The sequence below is a fragment of the Gopherus evgoodei genome, chromosome 3 (assembly GCF_007399415.2).
Source record: "Gopherus evgoodei ecotype Sinaloan lineage chromosome 3, rGopEvg1_v1.p, whole genome shotgun sequence".
Taxonomy (NCBI): Eukaryota; Metazoa; Chordata; order Testudines; family Testudinidae; genus Gopherus; species Gopherus evgoodei.
This window is the reverse complement of record NC_044324.1, coordinates 100,380,174-100,388,104: the sequence shown is the minus strand read 5'-3', so window position 1 is coordinate 100,388,104 and position 7,931 is coordinate 100,380,174.

Sequence of the window (7,931 nt, the reverse complement as noted above, 5' to 3'; positions counted from 1 at the left end):
GAGATCCCAATGCATGATGGTGCAAAAACAGTGTCATGGGTGATTCTAGGTAAATGTCGTCACTCATTCCTTCCTCCATGAAAGCAACAGCAGACAATCATTTTGCGCCCTTTTCCCCTGGATTGCACTGGCAGACACCATAGCATGGCAACTATGGAGTCCGTTTTGCCTTTTGTCAGTGTCACCATACGTATACTGGATGCCCCTGACAGAGGCGGTACTGCAGCGCTACACAGTAGCATTCATTTGCCTTTGCAAGGTAGCAGAGACGGTTACCAGTTGTTTTGTACCGTCTGCTGTGCCATTGTAAATTGACGATGAGATGACGGTTATCAGTCATTCTGTATCGTCTGCTGCTGTCATGGGTGCTCCTGGCTGACCTTCGCTGAGGTCGGCCGGGGGCACAAAGACAAAATGGGAATGACCCCCCAGCTCATTCCCCCCTTTATGTTGTATCTAAAAATAGAGTCAGTCCTGCCTAGAATATGGGGCAAGTGTACTAGAGAACCAGTGTATCAGAGAACCAGAGAGCACAGCCGCTCCATGTCAGATCCCACAGAAATGATGAGCTGCATGCCATTCTAGGGGGTGTCCCTGCAACAACCCCACCCGTTGCTTCCCTCCTCCCCCAACCCTTCTGGGCTACCATTGCAGGATCCCCCCATTTGTGTGATGAAGTAATAAAGAATGCAGGAATAAGAAACACTGACTTGTTACTGAAATAAAATGGGGGGGAGGCAGCCTCCAGCTGCTATGATAGTCCAGGCAGGACATTAAGCGGTGTGGGGGAGAGGAGCCCAGCATCCCGCTGCTATGATAGTCCAGGCAGAACAGAATCTTTTCTTTAGACATGAAAGGGGGGGGGGCTGATGGAGTTCAGCCCCCAGTTGCTATGATGAGGATGGTTACCAGCCGTTCTGTACCACCTGCCGGGAATAACCAGGAGTCATTCCTATTTTTACCCAGGCTCCCCTAGCCGACCTCACCTGAGGCCAGCCAGGAGCACTCACAGGCTGATGACGAGGGCGGCTACCAGTCCTACTGCACTGTACCGTCTGCCACCGGGGAAGGGAGAGGAGAGGATGCTGCTGTTCATTGTCCCAGCACTGTGTCTACCAGCAGCATGCAGTAGACATACGGTGACATTGAAAAAAGTCAAGAAATGATTTTTTTCCCTTTTCTTTCACGGAGTGGGGGAGAAGGGTAGTAAATTGACGATATATACCCTGAACCACCCCGGACAACGTATTTGACCCTACAGGCATTGGGAGCTCTGCCAAGAATGCAAATACTTTTCGGAGACTGCAGGGACTGTGGGATAGCTGGAGTCCTCAGTACCCCCTCCCTTCCTCCATGAGTGTCCGTTTGATTCTTTGGCTTTCCGTTACGCTTGTCACACAGCACTGTGCTGTGGACTCTGTATCATGGCCTGGAGATTTTTTTCAAATGCTTTGTCATTTTGTCTTCTGTAACGGAGCTCTGATAGAACAGATTTGTCTCCCCATACAGCGATCAGATCCAGTATCTCCCGTATGATACATGCTGGAGCTCTTTTTGGATTTGGGACTGCATCACCACCTGTGCTGATCAGAGCTCCACGCTGGGCAAACAGGAAATGCAATTCAAAAGTTCGAGGGGCTTTTCCTGTCTACATGGCCAGTGCATCCGAGTTCAGATTGCTTTCCAGAGTGGTCACAGTGGTGCACTGTGGGATACCGCCCAGAGGCCAATACCGTTGATTTGCGGCCACACTAACCCTAATCTGATATGGTAATACCAATTTCAGCGCTACTCCTCTCCTCAGGGAGGAGTACAGAAACCAGTTTAAAGAGCCCTTTATATCGATATAAAGGGCCTCGTTGTGTGGACGGTTGCAGCATTAAATCGGTTTAACACTGCTAAAATCGGTATAAACGCGTAGTGTAGACCAGGCCTGTGCTTCTCTCTTTTGCCAATTATTGTCATCCGCTAGGTTTGACTAATCTGTCTATCTCAGTCATTCGTAGCTCTGCAGCTGCCATTAGCTTTTCCATGGGTGTATACATTTGCCTATTTGTCCTTTCCTAGATCTGAGAAGAATGAATGAAGGAATGCTGCAGAGATTAATAAAACAAGAAAAAAAAACCACCGCAGGAATGTACTACCTTCCACACTTCATTCATAGCACAGTTGCTCACATGCTCAACTCACTCAAAACACAAAAACCTGGGACAGGAAAGAGAACTGAATCTCAAAAGACAAGGTGAGAGACAAGAAAGCTTGCAGCCAATTGCAGAAAGAGACATGCCATAGTCTCACACACTGAAATTTAGTGCAAAAAGGCCAATGGGAAGGACTACTCTAACCTGCTGAAATAGAAAATACTGAACACTGCTTAGTTTTATGGTGGTGTCTTTGCTCAGCCCAGTAACAATTTCAATCTTCATGCTCTTTTCAGTAATCCACATTACAATTACTCTTACTTTGTTTTATTGCACATCTCCTCTCCTTCCTCATTACATAATTAAATGTCAGCCTGAAGTACTTTTTAATTTAAAGGTGTCTCTACTTGTCCAGAATTAATAAGTTTAAAAAAATATTTTCAATGGAGCAATAATAACCCTTCGCAATCTGCTCCTGTTCAGTAATCAGTGAGTGTACAGATAACAAATAAAATACAGTCATCTTGGAATTAAGGAACAAGGCTTGAGAAGTCCTGTACATTTTTCAGGAAGAATTTTAATTTCAGTCATTTTAATATTGTTCAGAATTTACCTTTACTGTACACACAGAGAGTACTCCGTCTTGCAAATAATTTTCATTCATGTTACCCTTATTTATACAATTAATCCATTGACATTAATGGAACTACTTGTGTAAGCCACTGTTCAGCGTGCAGTATGAGCTTAGAAGAGCAGGATGAAGAGAAGCAGCCTTTTAACTAGAAGTTTTTTCTACCATTCCAATTTCATCATACAATTCTGCCCTTAAAAGGTCTTTTTCCTTCTCTTATTGTCCAAAGCCTCTCTAGATAACAAAGTATATAACATCAAACATTGCAGCATGTACAAAGCTAGGGAGGCAGTGAAAAATAGATCTTAAAGTTTGAAGAAACAATGCATTTAGTTTAAATACATATCTTTAAAATACTTTTCAATATTGGGACGTGGGTGGGTAACAAATAGCATGAAAGAACAGCAACTTGTTACCATCTTCAAAATCCATCCCAACTGCCAAACCTTTTCCTATGCTTTAGTGAGTGTGATGGAAGTGGAGAAGAAATGCAAGAATATTATGAATCCTGTTGGAGCTGCTAGATAATCTAAGAATGAGTTGTAACAATATTATGAACACTCTGATCTGGTGAGAGGCAGTTATTGTATACTGGGCTATAAGACTTTCTTGTACGAATGGGTGTATAGCTTGGTTTATTGTTTTTAAGATGTTTCCTCTTAAATACTTTTGTTCTAATAAATAATAGTTTGCTTGAAGAAGGCTGTATTGTTTCTGATTACCATTGTCATTGCTCTCAGAGGGAAAAGAACTGCAGGGTCTGAGCCTAAATTAGACCTGCTGAGATAATCATGGTTAGTCTGCAGCCCTGAATCTGGTCTGAGAGTGGGGGAGTAGCATGATTCCACCTCAGTGAGAGGCGAAGGCTTGAGACCTGCAAGTAGGGTGCACACAGTGAGATCAGGCGGGGTCTTAGTCACTATGACAGAGATCTCCTCACTGGACTATCAGTTGCCTCCTCTTTGACTTACCTTCACATCTCCAGCTATGTAAAATCCTGATACCAAACTCATCTTTCACTCCTGCCACTGTGACCACATCAACCCCTCACTAGCTTTGCCTATCATTTCACACTGAATTCAAATTCCGCATGTCCTTGCTTTCCAGGTTTTACACCCCCCCTTCCCTTGCCTGCATCTTGTTTCTTTTTGTACTGCTCCCAGCATCTTTGCATCCTTCTTTCAGAAGTGCTGCTGCACATTTCTCCCACACCTGAAATATCGCCCCTCATTCTGTAAAGCCCACAGCCTCCCTTCTTCAGACACACTGCTTTGCCCTCTCTCTCCAGTCCAGATCCACGCTTCCATGACAATGTAAGAAATTTAAATTAGTTTTAAAAGGGATGAGGGGAAACTAATATGATTTGTAACCACTGAAACAAAAATCTTCATAAACTTATTTTATGTAAGTCTCCTTCCATCTTGCCTGATGGAATCTCTCATTTCAACTTTTTATGTCATGTCTGATCTAGATTGTAAGCTGTTGGGTCAAGGATCTGCTCTGGCTGAGCTGCACTCTGTGTAGGACCAGAGGGTAGGACAGTAAAGATGGCTTTATACTGTCTTTATGACTTCCTAATCCTGGGGTCAACTGGGAGACCTGCTGTTCTGATCAAATTTACAATTATTCAGCCAGTTGGGATACAGGCTCTAGCCATACCCCTTTTTCCCCAGCTGCAGCCTATCTGCTGGGACCCTAGGAGAAAATGTGACATAGAGTTGATATGCCAGCTCTATCACCCAAGGAAATCCTAAGGAGGCTATGTAAAATGGCTTTACAGAATAACACAAAGGGGCTGTACCCTGGCTGAGAGTCAGTAGTGACCTGCACACATGCACCATTATATAGAAGTGCACAATAAAACAGAAGCAAAGAAAGTAACAAAATACTTGTCCAGGATGCATTCTGAATTTCTCTATTCCTGAAAATGGCAGAGATATTGCCCTTTCTATAATCTTGCTAACTTCATGTGCAGTAGCTGCTAGGCTCATTTGCTCAATCAAGATTCAAGTACATCAGATTTCTTTGTCATCAGACAAACTATCAGTTCAAATCATATATATGTAACAGTAAAAAAAAAGGCAAAAATCTCAGGATGCTTAAATTGACTGCAGCACACCAGCTTTATTATTGAGATCCTTAAGTAAATGCCCCGCCAGTCCTTTCACATTCAATACACTTGAAATGTTTTAATCTTTTTTCAATGAGGATTGGTCACCAAAAATTAGCAAGCCCTCTTTGTCAAAGCATCAAGACCCTTAACATGTTATTTTTAATTGTGATGCTGCTCCACAGACATCATAGGCAGGAAAAGAAACATAAATGTATACCTGATTGACTACAGAGAGGAATGCCTGATTCAGGCAGAGCCATGCTGGAAGATTGACGTTTCCAAAAAAAAACAAAAAAACGATGAACTAAATTTGTGTGGTAAGAAAAACACATCTGTGAATTCTTGGAATCCACTCTGGAAATAATTTGACTTTTTTTGTGGGGAAAAAGTCAGGTTCAAGGCTTTTATTTCTTAATAGTTCTTAATTATTAAAATCTTAGCAGCAGGCATGATTAATAAGGACAATCAGGTTTTGGAACAGATCATCTAGAGAAGTCATTATGTCACCATCATTAGTGGCATTCAAGATAATGCTAGATAAATAGAGTGTAATTAGTTTAGTATTTTATCCTGCTTGATGCCAGGGGTTACACTTGATGATCTGAGAAGTTATTTCCCAGCATATCATCTACATTACGTTTTACAGTCTAAGAATATTCTAATGGTAAAGGGTTTACTGAACAAACACATACATAGGAAATGAGCTGTGCTAGACAGGGTTCTTAGATTTATTCAATGCACCAAATTCACTTCTACTGTAAACTCCATAGATTTCAGTGGAAACAGCAGAGGGTGGAGTGCTGTTTCATTTTACATCCTAATCAGTACAAGTTAAACTATTTCCCCTTTTAAGTAATTGATGGAAGTATCCCAGAGATTTATATGCGTGTTGCACTGGCTTTTACGTAGGGGCAAATTTGAACCCAGCTCCTTAAATTGCTCTTTTGAAAATGAATTTCCTACTCTTTGCATGCCCAACTGAACCTTACTGCATTGTCTGAGCTCAATACTGCCCTGAGAAAGGACTGGGGGAGGGACGAAGATCAGAACTTTTCCTCATGCATAAACAGCAGGGCAAGATGCCTCCTTAACACACAAGAGTTGGTGAGCATACCAACATATCACATCCCCAAATAGATAACGTGTTGGGGGTGTTCCACTCCCAAGATAGCTAGAGTATGAGACGCCATCAGCAGTAAGAGCTAGGTGGCAGGCAGACATGGTGCTCCTGCTTAGAGGGGCAACAAAGTGAACCCCACCACGGGGTGCTCCTGCCCACACTATGAATTACCCTGGTAAGCAGGATCCCTGTAATAAGAGGATGCATGAAGCAGCATCTCTGCTTCCCATTGCTGCATCAGCCACAGCAGGATGTGTCCTTTAAAATGCATTCTTTGGATTTTAGTCCTTTGAGTCATATCAGGGACAGGATTAAATGTGCTGTGAATACTTTAGTGTGCAGTGCAGACACAGTCTCAGTAGCTTAGCTCAAAAATGCTGGAGCCAGAATAACAAAAACATGCTGGACATGCTACACATTTCACAGTACAGAGTATTCACAGACTCTAGAGCTGATTGTTGCCAGCTGTGAGGTATTGACTCATTATTAATTATGTATACCACTGCCACCTACAGTCATATGATAAACCTGCTCAGATATTACAGTGCTTTCTACCTGCTGAGCTAGTCAATCCTTTCCTTTGGCTCATCAAACACAGGCCACATTTGCAGATTCAGATTCAGTAATTTCCTTCATTGGCTACCCATGAGGTTGAAGTACTGTGAGCAGAAGGTACCTGTAAAGTCAGTGCTATCATATGGCTATATGTCCAGATCCTCAAAGGTATTTGGACATCTACATTCCAATGAGAGTCCTTTCTGAAGTTCTGAAGTTTACCAAGACTTATGCTGATTTTCACATAAGGGAAGCTGTACAAAAAAATGCAGTAGGGTAAAAGATCTTCTGCCATTCTGCTAATACCAGCAAATTAGGTTACTCACATGAATTATAGTACATGATTTTTCTATTTCCAAAGACAATCTTCCTTCCAAAAATATTGGGCTCAATTCTCAGCTGGTGTAAATCAGCATTTACTTCAATGAAGTTATGTTGATTTATACCAGCTGAGGATTTGTCCACATCTCCCAGTTTACAGAAAACCCTGGAATTATAAGATTTGTGCCTCATAGCCAGCCATCAGCAGGGGTATTCATGGCAAATAGTGTGCAAAGCTTTGAATGATTTAATATAATTGTAGGTACATGAAATAATATCACAATAGTCATGCCACCTCCACATAATATGGACCAATCTTTGTAGCATAGAGTCTTGAATTGTTACAGTCTGCCAATGTAGCTATTGGGATGCTGTGGCCTACATCTCTACTCACATTAATTTGGAGTGAAATACACCACCATACAGAAACTAGCACAAGGGCTCTGTACCAAAGTTCTACATAAGCTTTCAAAAGATTACTTAAGAGTAAACATCACATAGGCTTTGCGCAGGCTCTGTCTACGGGGTTAGATTTCACCCACAGTTAGTGGGTAAGATATCACTTACCTGCTTTGTAGGCCACTTTAAAACTCAAGGACGGGGTAGTCAATAGGCAGACCACGGACCAAATCCAGACGACCAGCTGCTTTTGAACAAACTGCAAAATCTTTTTATTTACTTATCATCATTATTGTTATTGTGGTATGAAAAATGTTTCTCTGGAGTCTGGACTTTGACTATACTTTGACTAAGAAATTTGGACCTTGACAAAAAATAATTGACTACCTCTGCTCTAGGTCTTCTCTCCTACATGCTAATGTTCAGCACTTATAGAAAGTGTTAACTCTGAGTTGTTGGAAATGAGCCCTAAGGAGCTGGTAATAGAAAAGTCAGCTGTGCGCAGACAGAACAAGGTAGAAATGTTTAGAGGCCCATTGCTAGCTGACTCTTCACAAATGTAAGGTTATCTGACACTCCAATGTAAGCAGCTGCAGCAACTCTTTTAAAAGTCTTAAACCATTAAGAGACACCTTATTGTGACAAAGCATA